Genomic DNA, 18,574 nt, shown 5'->3' on the forward strand with positions numbered 1-18,574 from the left:
TGAGTTATGCATCAAACACCTCTCAACTGCCATTGGATCTGAGTCCCTGATTCCCACAGACCTTTTACAAACTCCCAGCCTTGTATTAATGACAGGGAGCTCAACAGTAGGATCTCTCCATCCACCTGAACTCCAAGATTTCCCTGAGGGCAGCAACGAAGCAAAATTGCTCTGAGTCACCTCTTCTTGAATGTGATGCTCCCAAAATGGTTTGGGTTGGGAAGAACCTTAAGGCTCATCTCATTCCACCCTCTGCCATGGGCAGGGGCACCTTCCACGAGCCCAGGTTGCTCCGGGCCCCGTCCATTCTGGTCTTGGACACTCCCAGGGATGGGGCAAGGGCTAGGAGAGCACAGGAGATTTCCCAGAAAGTTTCAGATGTGAGGAAGCATCCAGGTGTACCACTGGGCACAGTGATGCCAAGGCAGCTACCCAGGGAAGTTTTCACCCTGACTGTTCTGCATTTTTAGTGTTGATCTCGTGGTCCTGGTGCTGCCTTCCCTGTCAAATCCAGAGACTCGGGCTTGGCAGCTGCAGCTCATCTGCTGTTTGTCACAAGCAAGTGGAAGCATTTTAAATTTATAGTGAGAACAAAAGGACCCGTCAGCATTCCTGCACAATGACAGAGGGGAGGTCTCCCCTCCTCCCTCCCCACGGGCTCTCCCAGAGCTGTTTGCAAACAGCCTGTTGACAACACTGCGGAGCAAGAGAGAGGGTACGGAGTCAATTAAAAATGTATTAAGAGAGAGTGAGCAGGAGGGACTGACCTTCTGAATCCAGCTGTTTCACCCTTCCTGGGGGACAAGTCAACTGAGACCAGAAACAAACCATCCAAACAAACGCGAGGGGCTTCAAAAAACTCCCTGTCCTTGCTGTGCTCCAGCCCCCAAGCCCATCACAGACTCACACATGATACACTGCACTGCTAAACACACCCAGGAAAATAAGACCAGCTCAGAAAAGCTCATTGCAGCCTGTGTTCATAGTAAAGGGCTCACCAGAGAGCTGAACTGACTGAAGTCAAGGTGTGAATAATAAAAATCGGCTGCCAGGACCAGGTTGTAATTCACCTCAGAGCTCTGATGGAGCCCAAACATGAAAATCTTTCGATATTTGCTGCTCAGGTTTGGATAAAAAAAAAAATCTAAAGTGGCAAATGCAACACCTGTAGAGCTTCAGGAGAAGTCCTGGGTGCTACAAGGAGTTCAGTGCTCTCAGGCACATGGTGGGTGTATTGGGGGTGTCCTGTGCAGGGCCAGGAGTTGGACTCAATGACCCTTGTGGGTCCCTTCCAGCTCGGGGTATTCTGTTCTGTGATTTTATTCTCTATTTCTCTGAGCACACAGTTAAACAGCAGAACTCATTGCCACAGGACTTCCTGGGAGTCAGGAATATGAGAGGGCTCAAAAAGAATCAGGCCTCATTGAAGACAAGAGATTTAACAATGCCTATTAAACACTGGGATCTGATGGAAACTTCCAGGTCTGGACATCCCCTGAAATCCTGATGCTGTAAGAAGCTGAGCTGGAAGCTCAGGGGTGCAGCAGTCTGAGGGATGTCTCTGCTCCTCCTGTATAGGCCACCTTTCCTAGGGTATCATAGAGCCATGGAACCATGGAATCTCCTGCACTGGAGGGGATGAGCCACAAGGATCATCGAGTCCAGCTCCTGTCCCTGCACAGGACCATGCCCAGCAATCTCCCCCTGTGCCTGAGAGCGTTGTGCAAACGCTCCTTGAGCTCTGGCAGCCTTGGGGCTGTGACCAATACATTCATATTTATATTATTTACTAACAGTGGTATATTTATCAACAACCTGGAAAGGTAATGTCAGTGTCCCTTCTGAGAGAGAGGGAGACTGAGCAGGGATGGAGTTTGGTCTGAGCTGAAAAGGCCAAAGTTGATTCTTTGCTGCTTTACAGAAGCAGCAGCTCAAAGCTGTGGAATTCCTGCCCAGACTCCACCGGAGCTGGGAAGAGCTGCAGGGGGCAGGGGCAGCAGGAAAGAGAGAGAGGTTGTGGCTGCCCCATCCCTGCAAGTGTCCAAGGCCAGGTTGGATGGGGCTTGGAGCAACCTGGGCTAGTGGAAGGTGTCCCTGCCCGTGGCAGGGGGTGGAACTGGATGGGCTTTGAGAAACCTTCCAACCCAAACTATTCTCCGATTCTCTGATTTAGGTTGGTTTTGGTTCAGTCTGGGCAAGATTTGCATGCAATCCTACTCCTGTTCCCACTGCTCTCCCTACTCCAGCTGAGCTCTAACCTCTGGAGAGGACTCTGTGCCTTCCCTGATGACTGTGCAGCACCTGGAACAGCAAAGTCCTAAGCAGGAGAACCTTCAGCTGGAAGTCAGTCACACCTATTCAAGAGACCCTAGAGCAGGTTGATGCCTCTGCTGGTGGAACAGATGATGTGAAGAGGCTCAGAGATGACTTTAGGTCCCACAAGGAGCTCCAAGTGCCTGTGCCCCACCACCCTAACCCTGCTCAATGGCAAAAATCCCAGGAGCTCTCCCTGCAACGGGAGCAGCAATCTTTTCATCCGGCATCCCGGGAAAGCTTGCTTCGCAGGAGGCCCTGCCAGGCTTTCTGCAGCATTTCCTCCAGCCAGGCCTGTCCTCTTGCCTTCCCCACCAAGGAACACTTTGTTCCAAGACAGCTAATGACCCGCTTGCCCATAAAACAGCATCAGGTTATTTGTCCTCTCCTCTTCCACCGCTCAGCTGCTCCCGGCCCGCCGAGCTTGTCGGGGCCAATTTCGTTGGCTTTCCCATGGAGGCAGTTTTCCCTCTCTGCATGTGTTTTCTGTTCTGAGCACAGCACAGTTTCAACAGGTTTTTGATGCTGCTGTTGTTGTTGTTTCTGACCAGAGCTGCTGTTATGAAATGCATCCTCACGGCCCTGCCAAGGCCCCGGCAATGGAGAACCAGCTCCGTTTGACGCAGGAGCAAATTGAGACCATTTGGTACTTGGGGGCACTGGACATCTTATTCAATCTGCAAGGGAGCTGGGAAAAGAAATGAGTTTCTCTCCCCCCCTCCTTTCAATACACTCATTTATTCCTGCAGAAACAGACTGTTTCTCTCCCAGTCTTCCCTTTTCCCTAATTTTATCCATATGCCGTCCAAGATGGACATGGAAAAATCACTTGCCCGTTGCTCTCAGCAGATGCCTGCCACAGTTGGGTCAATAAATGAGCCTTAGGGACACAAGCTGTCCCTTGCACCCTTTTGCCAGGGGCAAAGCTCCTCGGATGGCAGCGGACCCAGAGCAGCCCAGGGCCAACCCTGCAAGCCAGCACAGGGCAGAGACCGGCAGCTGGTGACGGAGCCAACCTGCAGGGGGGAGCACCCCCTCTTCCAGCACACCAGGGGGGTTGAGCCTAGGGGAGGAAGGAGGCTGCAGATCCGCTACCAAGCAAGACCTTCTCCCCCACGGAGAAGGGGCCCACGTCCAGGTCCCAGCTGTCGTGTGAGGTCTGGGCGGGCGTTTCTCTCCCCGCTCCGCTCCCCGACGGAGCAGCTCATTTCTCAGGGAATGGTGCCAGCGGGGCGAGGTGGTGGGAGAGCTGGACACAGCTGTGCTGCCAGCACCCCTCAGACGGTGCAGGCAGGGCACACCACGGGCCAGCCCAACAGCAGCTTGGCTGGACTGAGGCTGCACAGGACCAGCCACTCCTGCGTCCAGCACGTGCCCAGGCAGATCCCTCACTCGGGGCCACATTTCCATCCCGAAAGAGATAAAAGGGATGTTCTGGGTGGAGAACAGTGCCAGTTAAATCACAATGGGAGAGAGACAACCACACCAGCCACCCCACAAGGTGGCTGCAGAAGGTGGCAGGTCAAGCAACACATCTTCCTTCTTATCCTGGCACCAGAGAGGAGAGCAAAGCCTCCTCTCCATGCTCTGCCATTTAGGACATTCCAGGGAGTTGGCTGCCCCAAGAGAGATGCTGTTCCCTGTTGGATTCCCTCACAGCCCAGACCACAATGGCTTTGTCCGGCCTTCAGCATTACGTAGCTCTGAGCTGCTCCTCGAGACTTGGACACCAGGGACTGGCCCTGAGGAGCCTTTGCACCCCACCAAGAGTTTTATTAATGGAGACACCCTGTTTTATCACACACAGTCCTGCCAATCCCAAGAAAATAAAATCCATCCATTCTGGGGACTTTGGTGGCAGCACTTTTGCACCACTTGGCCTTGCCTAGAGAAGACCCCAGTGTAAAGGCTGGGCTGTAAATCATTTTCACACATGTTAATGTGTTTGGCCAGGGAAGAAGGGCAAAGAGGGAATTACATGAATATTGTCTTTAAACATTGCATAATGGCTTCCCACTGCCAGAGGGCAGGGTTAGATGGGATATTGGGAAGAAATTCTTCCCTGGGAGGGTGGGGAGGCCCTGCCACAGGTTGCCCAGAGAAGCTGTGGCTGCCCCTGGATCCCTGGAAGTGTTCAAGGCCATATTGGAGCAACCTGGGCTAGTGGAAGGTGTCCCTGCCCACAGCAGGGTGGGAGGAATGAGACAGTCTTAAAGGTCCCCTTCAACCCAAAGCATCCTGTGGTTCTATCTTTCTGTGATAACTCCAGGAAACCTCCCTGTGAGCTCCAGGAAACCTCCCTTTTCAGGCAGGGTCTGGATCTGCCTGTCCTTGCCTCCTGCCACGGATGAAAGCAGCTCTCCCTGGAATAACTTCTTAAAGGATGTCCACCAGTGCAGCTGCCCTGCTGTCCCACAGCCAGGAACCCAGTTTCAGTGGAGAGCTCATTTAGGAGGAGGCAGAGTTAAGTGACAAAGACATCAGGCTTATCAAGGTCCAGCTTGGGATAGTGGGAGGAAACGCAGCAGCCAGAGCACATGCCAATATTGTTAATGCCTTTTTGGTCTGTATCTTAGACAGGGTTTATTTTGGCAGCTGCAAAGCGTGTTAAAAAACCACGTCCTTGTTGTATAGATTGCACGGACTGTTGGAGAGAGCCAGAGCTACTGGAGCAGGGATGCTCTGACAGCAGAGCCCAGTCCTCACCTGGCAGAAATCCACCTGGCTCCAGCAAATCCAAGGGCACCACATCGATTTACACCAACTGAGCAACTGCATCCAGTTGTTTGTTTGGTTTTCTGACATCTCCTTTGGGCTCCTCCTGCTGAGTTACGGGAATGGTGGGGTTTAGATGTCACAGTGCTACCTGATTGTCACCAACCATGTCCTGCAGCAGTTCAGCAACATGTGACGGGCTCTCCCAGGGCCAAACCTCCCTGCTAGCACCAGTATGGCTTTCTCAGCTCTGATACCCCCAAAATTCTGAAGGGATCAGGCAGTTCAAACAGTTCCAGGAGCAAAAACTTGGAAGTGAGAGGTCTCTGTTTGCCAACAACCATCCAAGCAACTTTCCCCCCTTCTCCTGGCACTTCTTCCGTAAAAAACATTGTTTTACAGGGCTAAAACTAGAACCAAGTGTGTCTGTTTTCTGATTCATGGCCAAAGGGTGTCAGGGACTTCTTGATTAATCAAAGAGAATGGGAGAGATGAGTTGATAATGCAATCTCAAGCACGCATCCATCTCTTGCATGTCAGAGAGGGATTGCTCCAGTCCATGAGCCATCCGTGCTGGTGTCCTAGAGACATTCTCCTCAGCAGGGCTGTGCTTTCTGGAGAGGCCAAGGTGCTGGCCACCATGTGGATGGAAAGCACGTGCTCTGGCCCTTACTGATCTGCTGGAAAGCTCTGTTCTTAGCTACTTTGATCCAGGAGGTAACCAGCTTATTTCCTGCTGAGCCAACCAAAGGGATGAGTGTTGTGGTAGCCCAGATAAGGTTTGGGTCGGAAGGGACCTTAAAGATCATCTTGCTTTGACCCCTGCCATGGGCAGGGATACTTTCCACTAGGCCAGGTTGCTCCAGCCTGGCTTTGGACACTTCCAGGGATAGACAGGCACCTTTGTGGGCCCATGGGAAAGTGATTCCAGGAGGCTTTGCTCCATGTGAGCTGGGGATACCACAGCTTACATGATTTGGGGGGGGAACTGCCATTGCCATGCTGTGGTTCCTCAGTCCTAGTGCAGCTGGGAATCTCTGGTTGGAAAAGCCCTCTAAGACCATCGAGTCCACCATTCCCTCAGCACTGCCAAGCCCATCACTAAAACCTGCTCCCAAGTGCCACATCCTCACATCATTTGAATGCCTCCAGGGATGGGGAGTCCACCACTGCACTGGGCAGCCCCTGCCAATCCCTGACTGCCCTTTTGGTGAAGAATTTTTCCCTAATATCCAATTTAAACCTGCCTGGCACAGCTGGAGGCCGTTCCCTCTGCTCCTGTCCCTTGTTCCCTGGCAGCAGAGCCCGACCCCCCCCCCCGGCTCCCCCCTCCTGTCAGGGGGTTGCAGAGCCAGAAGGTCCCCCCTGAGCCTCCTTTTCTCCAGGCTGAGCCCCCCCAGCTCCCTCAGCCGCTCCTCATCAGTCCTGTGCATCTCGGGCTTTCTTATTCCAGCAGCCCAAGAGCCGAAATCGCACCCATCGTGCCGCTATTGGTCGCTCCATCTTCGCTCCCCCCACTCTTCCTCCTGCCGCCCCCATTTTGTTCCACATTTTTCGCATTTCTGGGGATTGTTTTTCCCCTCCCGGTGCTTCCTGGAGCTCGCCCAACAGAAATGAACGCAGCCTGACCATCGCTGGTGGGGCGAGGGGCAGGAGGTCACACTCTCGGTAAATTTAGCCTCTCACTGACAGATTTATCCTCCTTAATCAGAACCAAGTGGAGTTTGCGAGGTTTGTTTTTGTGGACTGAACTTCCACAGAGTCAGCGCGCACACACCTCCCCCGCCCTCCCCAATTACATAAATGCCTTTAGTTAAGAGCTAATTTCCTGGAGTGTGTGCCAGCGCTCTCTCCAAGCAAACAAAGCAAAGACCGACAGCGTGAAAAAAAAAAAAAACACCAACACAAAACAAAACCAGTGAAAGGAAGATTATCCTAATAAAAGGTGAGGAACGAGGTGCCAAAGGAGCTTTTCCCCATTTCTCCTCCTTCCTTTGCACTTGTAAGATAAATGAAGGGATGGGGAGCACCTTTGCAGCCTGAAAGGCCGAGGTCTGCCAGCCTTGTGTAACAGCATCGGGAGCTCCCTGTGAGGGGGGTGTTGATAAACTGGCTCTGTCTGAACTCGTCTGGATTCCACCAGACCTTGTCGCCATCCAGCACGATCCAGAAAGGCCCTTTGAGAATCCCGGAATCCTTAAGGTTGGAAAAGACCTCTAAGATTATCAAGTCCAACCATCAGCCCAGCACCACCACCACAGTGCCCAGGTGCCACATCCACACACCTTTGGAATGCTTCCAGGGATGGTGACCCACCACTGCCCTGGGCAGCCTGTGCCAGTGCCTGACAGCCCTTTCTGTGGCAAGCACAGCCTCAGGATCTCACCACAGCTGGCCAGGAGTTGTCTAACACAGGTACTGAGCCTTCTTGGGCACTGTGATTTGTCTTGCCTCCTGTCACAGAGAAATATGGTTTTGGTCAGAAACTAAAAGGCAGGAGAGCCTGGCAGGTTCATCATCTCTGCTCCTGTCCTTTCTTCATCCAACACTGGCACTGCCAAGGCATCCTATCCTGCCACAGCTTGGATCAGCACCGGGGGCTGATCCAGGTTTGGCTCCACAGTCCTCTCCTGGGAGCAATTTGGAGGCTGTGTGGTAGGAGAGACTTTGTGGACATCTCCCTTCGTGGGGCTCCTCCTCTACATCTGCCCACAGTCTTGCTTTAACATTTCCCTTTCATTTTCCTTTCCACCACGCTATTAATTAAGAACATTCCTAACATGTGCCAGCCTGGAATGTGTTGTAATGACCATTTTTTTTTCTTCTGTTTCAGTTTTAACAATTGTTTTTATTGAGCTCCTAAAATGCAACCAAGCCCATAAAGAACAGATTGGAAGAGGAAAAGTTGAGTTCAGACTCTGGTTAGGTTTGATAAACTTCCATCAGGTCTCAGGGCAGGGGGACCTCCAAACTGGCTTTAGATGGGACCCAAATACCTATGAAGGAGCTGGAGGCATCTGCATCATAGCTGGGGCAGGAGGAGCCCCTCCACAGCTTGTCCTGGGAAAGCCTGAGGCTGAGGACACTCAGGGTATCCCCACAGCTCCCTGCCCAGCCCTTCTGAGGATCTCTGCTTAACAGAAATACCTAGGAAACAACCCTTGGAAAACACAAACCTGGCACGAGTGGATCTGGGACGGGAACTCTGCCTGGATTTTTGAACACCCTGCTGGTGGTGTCAGCAGGCAGAGATGAGCCCTGGGCAGCACTCACAGTCCCAGCTGTCTGCTCCTCCAGCCCAGGAGAACCTCCCAGTGCACTGGGGCCATGCACAAATTTAGGTGGGGTTGGTTTTCCATCATAATACCATCAACATTTTTTCCCCGTTGCTGCAATAAGGATGAATCTTTCTGTGTCCTTGTAGTTAGGTCAGCCCAGAGGCATTGCCTAAGCACCAGAGAGCTCAGCTGGGCAGAAAGGAGAGAAATTCCCTCTGCTAAGAGAAACTGCAGGAGAGGGAGGCAGCAACGCAGAGGGGAGAGGTGCACTGACATATTTGGTGGATTAGCACGGGTTGAGATGGAGTCCCAGCCCTGTGACATCATTAATCCAGATTAGGCATCTCCCTGTGTGAAACTCCCAAGGAGCCACCCCAGTTTCAGCTCTGTAGCAGGGTTTTTTCCCCCCTTGCCCTGTTTGGGTGAGAAATAACTGCCTGTATTCAGGACAGAGCAGCTTCTGCTGCACTTCAAAGCTCAGCCGACAGCTGCCTGGATGCCCTCGGGTGCTGGGGATGGGAGCTTCTCTCTTTGCCCCTCAAACAGAAGTGGTTACCTGGGGGTGATGCAGCTGCCAGGCTCTGCCAGACCCAACTCCAGCTGGGAGGGGGAACTGCTCCTTCCACAGCAGCGGAGCTGCAGTGCTGCAAACATCAGCCCAGATGTGCTGCCAGAGCTCACTTCAGCCCTCGTTCCCCACTTCCCCCATCTCCCAGGGGCCGTACTGGACCAAGAGCTTCTCCCCTGCCTGGAGACAGGTCCCACTTCCCAGAGGATGAGCTGGGAAGGGAAATTTCAGTGTGGTTTTCTTCGCTTCAGATGAAACTTCCCCTCGTTTCGCCTGGAAGGCGAGCACACGTGGGGCTATTTTTACCCAGGTTTATTTTTAGCCCGTCTTTCCTCCGCCGCCTCTCACGTGGCTGCGCGGCTGGAAGGGCACGTCCTGCCCCTGCAGCTGGGCAGGGCTGGGGGCAAACACGCTGCTGGGAAGGACAGCACAGCACCCTTCCATCAATCCCTGCTCCCAGCACTGCTCCCAGCCCACAGCTGTTGTTCCCAACCCACCCTGCTGCCCACGGCGCCTCCCTGCCGGAGACACCCCCACCCCAACACGCTCCCACCCCACCCTGAGGGACCCTCAGAGCTGCCCCTCCCCGTGCTGGACCCACGGTTTGGCCACAGGAAGGCAAAAGGCCCCTCTGGGGCAGAGCCTTCTCTGCCTGGCCCTGCCTTCAAGCCAAGCAGCTGGGAGAGGGGATCGGGACGATCAGGAGCTGCTTTGGCCGGGGCTGTGAACACCCCTGGGCAGGGAGGACGCTGCCCAGCAGATGCTGTGGCCCCGGGGATGTTTTTGGTTGGGCTGAGCCATGGGCAAAGGTCTGGGCTTCACTCCTTAGGGGAAATGCAAACATAGCCTTGAGCCTTGGTGTGTTTTGCCAAAGGGGAATCGCTGCTTCCCACCAGCATGACTAACCTCCCCCATGGCTGTGTGGTCCAGCCAGCAGCAGCTGCTCTGGAAGCGGCGCTGGGACTGCGGGTGAGGAGGGGGAAGGGGAGGCAGAGGAGGTTGGACCTCGCTCAAGAGACTCTCATGTCCCAGAGCTGCCTCTCACCTTGCCATTGGCTCCCAGAGCATCATCCCAAGGCTGCTGCTGACTTCCATAAGGGAAAACGCAGCCTCTCCATCCCAGTCCATCCTGGATAACAGCGTGTCACGGTGCCCACGGTGCCACTTTGCCCCCCGTGCCAGCCTGCAGCATGCACTGGCAGGTCCCCCGTTACCATGGCAATGCTGTCAAGGTTCAGATACTTTCCTCCATCCCAGTTTATCCTGCTGTTTTATTTCCCCCACCACTCCATACTTCAGGGAGGGCTGGGATGCAGCTCGGCTGTCAGGGCCCCGCTCACAATGCATGAAGTCCTTGCTGGGGAATAACAGTATTAGATCTCTTGTCACCACAGAGGCAAAGCTGGAATCAGTGAGCAGATACTGATAAAGCCTCTGCTGTCTCTTCTCATTAGACTTAATCACAAGGAAAAACCCAAAAGGCCTGAAATATTTTTGTTAAGTGACAGGGATTTTTTTTTGTTGGCCATTATTTTAAAAGAAAAGCTCCCCATGCAGAGAGCACAGCTGTGGGTACATCTCCTTGTCACTGCAGGGCCCCCCTCATAACCCACCTCCCCAGGGGGCACCAGGGCAGACCCAGCATCACCCTTCCATGGATGGCCCTGCCCTGGGAGTCCAGCCCACACCAAAATCCAGCACCAGGCACCTGGGCAAGCAGGAAGCCCCCCAGGAATATCTCCCTGGCTCCTTTTCAGCCAGGTGCTATTTCATGGAATCACAGAATCACTAAGGTTGGAAAAGCTCTCTCAGCTCATTGAGCCCAACCCCTAACCCAGCACTGCCAAGGCCACCACAACCCACATCCCCAGGTGCCACATCCACGTGGCTTTTGTGCATTTCAGGGATGGTGACTCCACCACTGCCCTGAGCAGACTGATCCAACCCCTGACTGTCCTTTTGGTGAAGAAATTTTCCCCAATATCCAATCTAAACCCCCCGGTGCAACTTGAGGCTGTTCCTTCCCTCTGGTCCTGTCCCTTGTTCCCTGGGAGCAGAGCCCGACCCCCTCTGGCTCCCCCCTCCTGTCAGGGAGTTGTAGACAGTGAGAAGGTCCCCCCTGAGCCTCCTTTTTCCTGGTGGCCTCCATCCAGCTTCTCCATAGCAACATCTAGACATTCAATATAGATGTGTCCCAAAACCGCCTTTGCTAAATGCCGCCTCTCTCTACCACAGAGAAGCATTTTCAGGGAAAATCCCAGCTTGATCTCAGGCTGGGTGGTTCGTGTTCATGCAATGACAGCAGCTCACCTTTAGCTGGTATTCCCAGGCTCTTTCCTACACTACCATTGCCCCAATCCTTGTGCACCCAAGTCCTTTTAGCCTGTGGTGGGATAGGATGGGGATGAGAGACCTAAAGGGGCTCCAAGAGAGCTGGGGAGGGACTTTGGACATGGGCATGGAGTGCCAGGACAAGAGGGAATGGCTTCCCACTGCCAGAGGGCAGAGTTAGATAAGACATTGGGAAGAAATTAATCCCTGTATTAAACAGAGCTTTCAGTCACTTGGAATCCCTTATCCGAGTTCTGAACGCCATGGAATTGGGGAGCTGGGTGGGTGGGTCATTGTCCTGCCCCCAGGCAAGCCCTGCTTGGGGTTTTTCTCCTTGCCATCCTTGATTTGCAAGAGTGGTGCTTTGGCTGAGGATGCTGATGAGCTGATGTTGGGACACGGTTCCAGGAAAGGCAAATCCATTAATCAAAGTGCTCCCAGTTCGAGGCAGGTGAAGCACCAATAAATATCGAACAGAGCGAGTGAATCAGACTCCAAAGTAGTTTAATAAATAAATGGCTATTAAAAAAATATATATCTGCAGATGCTCATGCCAACCCTTCTGGAGTCCCAGTCCAGGTCTGAATCACAGCTAAGAGTGCCCAGCTCCGTCCTCCCAGGCTGACATCCCGGAGGATAAAGGTCCAAGGCACACTGCAGGCTGCACAGACGTGGGTCAATGGGAAGGGAAGTGCTGTCTGGCAAAGAAACGAGCTGCTAATTTATTGAAATGCTTTGGAAAATAATTGCATTTGGAAGCCTTCAGCTGTCCTGGGTTTGTGCCTTCGTGCAGGACTGGAACTTCAAGAGATGGGACATAAAAGGGAGTGGAAAAGCAAAGAGATCTTTGAAGCTGGGGCAGGAGAGCACGCGATCAAACGGAGCCAAACTCCCGGCTCCCACTCCACGCAGGCAAAGCTTTGCAGCTCCCATGGACGAGCAAATTGGGAACAAATCAGCCCTGTTTGTTTTCATGGGGGTGAGAAATACCTCCTAACCTGGCAGCAATTCCTGTTCCTTCAGACAGCTCGCTCACAGCAAGCAGGATGCAGGGATAGGACCCTGGGAGGGAAGAGTGACCACTCCACTCGCTGTCTTGGCATGTGGGGTGGGTCACACACAAGGTCCTGCCCCACGGATCTCCCTGATTTCAGGGCTTCCCAGTTGTCACCAACATCCTCCCCAGTGGGTGCCTGCTGTCCTCCATCTACAGTGGGAATAGGGGGCTGGTCGGGGAGGGCTGTGGAGGTGCTGCAGTGAACTCCAACAGAGATCTGGTCTCTGAAGTGCTTTGGTCAGACCTGTTTTGGCAGGATACTTGTGGATCTGGAGGATCCTTGTGGCACAAGCTATGGAGGAACAGGTTGCTTTTAGCTTTCCTCTGCAGCAGTGATAAGGAAGATATGATAACTGCTGTGATTCCAACACAAAAGTGTTAGGGAGCTGTAAGATCAAGCAAACAAAACAAAGCCCCAAAGACCAAAAGAGTTGCACTTTTACCTGGATGCTTCCAAGTCATTTGCTTCTGATGCTGATGAGTGAGTTTTGCCAGGTTTGGGTCCTGGAGTGCCAAGGAGAGGAGAGCAGAGGCAGTGAAGGTGTCCACAGCATCATCCTCTCCCACCTGAGTCTCCCTGCCAGCATCTGCTCCTGCCTGCAGAAGGTGCAACCTGGTCTAGTGGAAGGTGCCCCTGCCCACGGCAGGGATTGGAATGACGTGGATTTTAAGGTCCCTCCCAACCCAAACCATTCTGGGATTTTCTGAAGGTGCAGGAGGCTGTGAGCATGGTCCCAGTCCCCTGGAGAGGAGCAGGCTCCAGAGCCCAGCCAGTGTGACATGGACCTCTAGTGACTCAGGGGACACTCCCCATTCCCCACATCTGGGGGTGACACACATGAAGATGGAAAATGTCCTTGTGTCCTTGCTGTCCTTGTGCAGCAATTCCCAGGTGAGTTGTGAGGTTGCTGGTGGTGAGCTGGGTGGCACTGCCAGGCTCTGGATGGGGAAGGGGGTCCTCATCCCATGCCATGGCTTGTCCCCCAGCCATCATAGAAGGGTTTGGGTTGGAAGGGACCTTAAAGCTCATCCAGTCCCACCCCCTGCCATGGGCAGGGACACCTTCCACCAGCCCAGGTTGTTCCAAGCCCTGTCCAACCTGGCCTTGGACACTCCCAGGGCTGGGGAACAGATAGAGCAGGATGAAAAGCAAAGGGGAGAGAGCAGTCCCGGAAAGGGCCCAGGAGGGAATGAACACAATTCCAGCCTCATCATCCCCAGCCCCCGCTCTGCCAGGGGTTCCCAGGCGCTCCCACAGCGCTTGCACTGAGGAGAGGGCAGAGGACAGATGGGGTCACTGCTCCAGCAGCACAAAGAGGGGTTCAGAGCTCTTCCCACTAGAGCTGCCTGGCTTCCCTCCCCCCTCCCAGTGGGTCCACTCAGTGCCACCATCCCCATCTTCCTCTTGGGCCATCCTCTGGAGGAAGGTCGATGCACAAAGCCACAGTAATTGCCCTGCCTTGGAGGGCTCTTCTGAAAACCAGCACATTCAGGAAAAGCATCTTTGAGGTGCCCAGTGGATGGGGCCATCCCGGTCCCGGGGACAGAGCTCGTATTCAGGCTCTGCAAACAACGGGGCATTCAGCAGGGATGAAGGGACAGTAAATTCAGAAGTGGGGAGGGGGAAAAAAAAGCATCTTTTCACACAATTTGCCTCGAGGAACTCAATGTCATATGATGGGGCCAAGGGACTTGTGGGATCAAACAACTGCTGAGCCGACCTTGGATACTGGATTATCCAGAGCAAAAAATAAACTACATTAGAAACGGGAAAGCTCAATGGGTGAGCCACATGTGAGCCCCAGAAACCACTCGGGCTGTTTTGTCCATCAGGGACCACATTGGAGAAGACTTCCCGAGGAGAGACCACCTTTTCTGGGAACAGGTTCTAGGGAGCAGCCTGGATGAGGGCTCCAGGACTTCCTGCAGCTTTCCCTGAGGATCCTGGCACCAGCTGAGGAGTCAGTAAGAATCCTTTGCTAGCCACAGTGGCAACCAGCACTCTCACCGCAAGGATGGCTATCAGGATTCTCTCCTTCCAGCCACTCCTGGAAGATTTTCCTTGTACCCATTCGTGTTGTTACTGGGAAGATCTTGGCTCCTCATTTCTGCACCTGGCCTGCAAGGAGCTGCAGCCATCATTCGAACCATGGAATCATGAAAGGGTTTGGGTTGGAAGGGACCTTAAATCCCATCCAATTCCACCCCCTGCCATGGGCAGGGACACCTCCCACTATCCCAGGTTTCTCCAAGCCCCGTCCAACATGGCCTTGAACCCTTCCAGGGTTGGAGTCCACAATCTCTCTGTGCAACCAGGTGCTGGGATCAGGTGTGAGGGCACCTGCAGCTCAGCCCACATCCCAGCCTCTTTGGATGGCATGAGCAGGAGTGGCTCGAGGCCCAGGCCTGGCTCAGTCCTTCCCTGATGCAATAAATGGACCTACAGCAGTAGTGGGCTTGATTATCAAAACCAGGAGGAGGTGGGAAAACATGAAGATAGGAATACACAGTCAGTCAGGATGAAACTAGGGCTTGGAAAGCTCAACTCTTCTTCCCAGTCTCGTTTTATATCAAAGGTTTGATCTTTTGCTTGAGGGGCAATGTCGAGATTTTTTTAATAGAAGTACAGTTGGCAAGAGAGATGGAGACTTGTGCTGGGAACTTGGAATAAAACATGCTTCCCTTTTAAACTGCAGAGGGAGAAGGCAGGGAAAGGTTTAGAGCAGAGGAAGAGCTGGTGCAGTAAAATATTACCTCCAAAACCAAATATGCCAATAAAAGCCTCCAAACACCTTCAATTACTGAAGTTTCCTTATTAGTACTCACAGTATGTTAATTCTTCCCTTGGGTACCAGCGATGCCGACTTGAGAGCACAGCCTGGAGAGGATTGGGGATGCTGGTGGAGCTTTCCTTGCTGGATTGAGCCATTCCAGCACATTCCCAGGCTGAGGCTTTTCAAGCTGCACCACCGTGCGCTGCAGAGCTGGGGAAGAGAGGGGAGGTCAGACAACCCCAGCTCTGCACCTCTGCAGGTTGGGCTTCTCCTTTTAAGCTGATGAGACAAATGTTTTGAGAAGACACATTAAAGCCATGGCTGCTTTCTCCAGGGAACTATCAGGCTGATTGTATTTGGCCAGAGCACGGTCCCAGGGTCAGGCTGTCAGCTTCCATTAAGGTTTGGATGTGCATCACCGAATGGAAAGCACTTGGATCCACTGCTGCCCCTTGGATTGCTCTGTGATGAATCCCATCATTAACTCACTCCACTTGGCCTAGTGAAGGTGATAAGGCTGGGGCTGCAGCACTCCCAGCGGGATCCAAACCACATGGCTTTCCTGGGAAGGGCAGCTCCATCAGGGCACTGCCCAGTCTCCCTGTTCCCTTGTCCCACTGGGATGCACCTGCCCCAGATTTTGACCCAGGTGGATGGGTTTGGGTAATTAAGGGTAATTAAAGCTAAGCCACGTGTCACTGCTTCACATCTCCTGCCCGAGGCACCAGGCTGTGCTCAAGCACTGCTCCACCAGCACGGCAGGAAACAGAGGTGGAAGCTTCCCTCTCTTTTTTAAGTTTCTTGCCCATGGATCGGGCTCCTTGTGACCCCTCCTATGCCATGCCCAGGGGTTGGAACCCCACTGCAGCTGGTGGAACAGGGCTGCTGGGGCCCCAGGCTGGGACTGAGCCATCCCAGGCAGGAGCAGGGTGGCACAGTGGAATCCGGGCTGCTGGCTTTCTCCCTGGGAATTTGGGTAGAAGGTCTGCTTGCCTCTCTAACACATCCAGATCAGGGATTTTCATCCCCCAACATCATCCACAGAAACAGAGCAGCTCTTCAAACTCCTCTGACCACCCCCTTGGTAGGCACATGAAGAGGGGCAGAGAGGTCCAGACCAGCCACAGTTCCCTCCTCCTCTCCCAAGCACATCCAAGGGGACAGCCAGCCCTTCCCCAGGACATGGGAGAATGCTGAGACCTCTCCTCGGAGATCAGGAAGAATCAGTTCCCCCAGAGATGGGCAAGGGACCCACATGGCAAACATGTGGGACCTGTGCCACAGCTCCCCAGCCCCCAGCTGCCCTGGAGGTCTCCAAAGGGAAGAGCACATCCCTGGATAACACTGCAGAGCTGGGAAGATTGCTCTCCACCTCTTCAGAGCACATGTTGTCTCTGCAGTTCCTCTGGATGCTGAGCTTAATCTGCTCAGACCAGTTCCAAGTGTGCCTGCCTTGCATCCCATCGGCAACGAGGGCTGAGCAGGAACACTTCCCATCTTCCTTTGGTTTTATGATCTCATGAATTTATCAAGGGTAATTAAGCTGCCCCTGGTTGAGGCATCCCAGACAAGCTGCTGCAGTCCTGCTCTTCCAGAGCAGCTTCTCCAGGATGAGGAGGGCTTGGCACCACCAGCCCAGGCAGCCCCTGTGCCTGGAAATCCCGCAGCGCCATCGGGCGTGTGGCAGGAGCCTGGGCCACGTTCCCAGGCCTGGGCTGCACGGGACCAGCTCCATGGCTCCTGCTGGAGAGAGAAGATGCAAAGTAAATGCAAACAAGTGCTGAGTGTATTCTCCAAGTATTTAGGGAGCTGAAGCAGGAGGGGTCCTGCTGGGAAACGCAGAGCTGTGTTTTGCGCCACTCAAGGGCGTCAGTGGCTCCCGAAAATGATGGGATCCCCAGGTCTTTGCTGAACCAGCCAGCTGGCTTCTAACATGCAGCTCAGCTGAATTTTCTCTCCAACAAGCTGGTTGAAGTTTCAGGCCCTGCATTAACTTGCACACAGCATTTTGGAAGCCCTGGGAATGGTCACATGTACCCAAAGCCTTTGAGGCACCACACGGGGCACACCCGCCTCTGGCTGCAGCAGTCCCGGGGGTGCCCCCGGATATCTCCCAGCAGAAAAGACAAGCAGGGTGGAGCTGAAGGCTCTCCTGGGACGCTGTGGTAGTTTCCCACCCCTGGGGCTCTCCCTTGCAGGGGTTAATTCCAGCCCCAACACACAACCTCTGCCTTTGTTTGGGCACACCCGGCCTGGGGCTGGTTTGGGCCACACCATTGCAACCCAAACCACACACGGAGCTGCAGCCACAGACAGCAGGAGCAGCCTCCCCGCTCCCTCCCAGACACCAGGGCTGGTAACGCAGTTCAAAGTTCTCCTCGGTACAAAAACGGGCTTTGAGGGTAATTTGTTGCAGCTTGAAAGCAGCTGAAGTTAATTACAGAGCAATGAAATATCACACTTTAATATTACTTCATTCCCCTCGGCTGGGCTGCCATTAACGCTGCTCTGTTCCGAGGTCTGGACCCGAGTGCTTTCCAATCTCCAGATAACATCCCAGTTACATGGGAGAGGCAGGTCATGGGATGCACGACCCACTGGAGCCCAGGAGAAGGGGGGCTGGAGCACAGGGCTGCCCGTGGGGGCACCCAGCACGCACAGTGGGGACTGGGAGGAGTGTCCAGTGCTCCCCTAATCCCTGCCGGGGGACCCACGGAGCCTCCAGCCCTGTGCTTTCACCTCAACTCCTGTTTGAAATTCAGGCATCTCCTCTCCACCAGCGCACAGGGCACTCCCACAGGTGATGCTGAGGTCCATGAGCAATCCTGCTGTCTGGCCCAGTGGTCATCCTGGGAAGTCCCCTGGCTGCAGGCCAGCACTTGGCCAGGTGAGCTCTTTACTCCCACATTTCTTGAGCAAGAGCTTGAGGCCAAGGGCATTGCAGGTGTCTCCTCTGTCCTCTGTAGGCCTGGGAAAGTCTGCTGAGAGGATGGAGAGCAGGAGCCTGAGGTGGTCTGTAAGGCAGGCAGAGGAACAGGAGCTGCCCAGAGAAGATGCTCAGTGCCCCTCTTGCCCCAGTGCCACTTGGGTGCTTTCTCTGCCTTGGAAACGACATGGAATAAGGCAAACAGGGAACACTAGCGTGGACACAGAGGCCAAAGCACTTGCAAAGAGAACCTGCGTGGCCCAGGGATGGCCACAGCCACCACGTGCTACAGGGCAACTCAGAGCCAGGGGCATGGGAATCCCAGGGTCCGAAACAGAGTTAAAAGCACAGGTTTGCGAGCCTTTTCCACATACCCAGGAGCCTTGGCCACCGAAGCCTTCTTTCCCCACGGGGCCTGAAGCCGTTTCTGGCTGCCGTCATCCCGCGGGGCTGCTCCGAGGCACAGGCTGCATTGCCACCTAATGGGATGTGTCGGGAGAGCCCCGAGCGTCCCGCTGGAACCCCGCACGCCGGAGGCTCTGCAGGAGGTGCAGATGCTTTCGCGCAGCTCCCCTGCACCGGCAGAGATGCTCTGGTCGGGACGACCCCGGC

At 54.1% G+C, this 18,574-nt stretch overlaps 1 long non-coding RNA gene across 1 annotated transcript; it reads right to left on the reverse strand.

Moving 5' to 3' along the window:
* Positions 1-11,700: 11,700 nt before the first annotated feature.
* LOC127472596 (uncharacterized) lies at positions 11,701-17,698 on the reverse strand. The gene is made up of 3 exons (XR_007905072.1): positions 15,089-17,698; positions 12,706-12,859; positions 11,701-11,903 (listed from the first exon to the last, which is right to left on the reverse strand). It is a non-coding gene; the product is annotated as an uncharacterized LOC127472596 (long non-coding RNA).
* Positions 17,699-18,574: the final 876 nt, after the last annotated feature.

Source organism: Manacus candei, unplaced genomic scaffold (genome assembly GCF_025592945.1).
Source record: "Manacus candei isolate 608988 ecotype Guabito, Panama unplaced genomic scaffold, ASM2559294v1 h1tg000029l, whole genome shotgun sequence".
Taxonomy (NCBI): Eukaryota; Metazoa; Chordata; class Aves; order Passeriformes; family Pipridae; genus Manacus; species Manacus candei.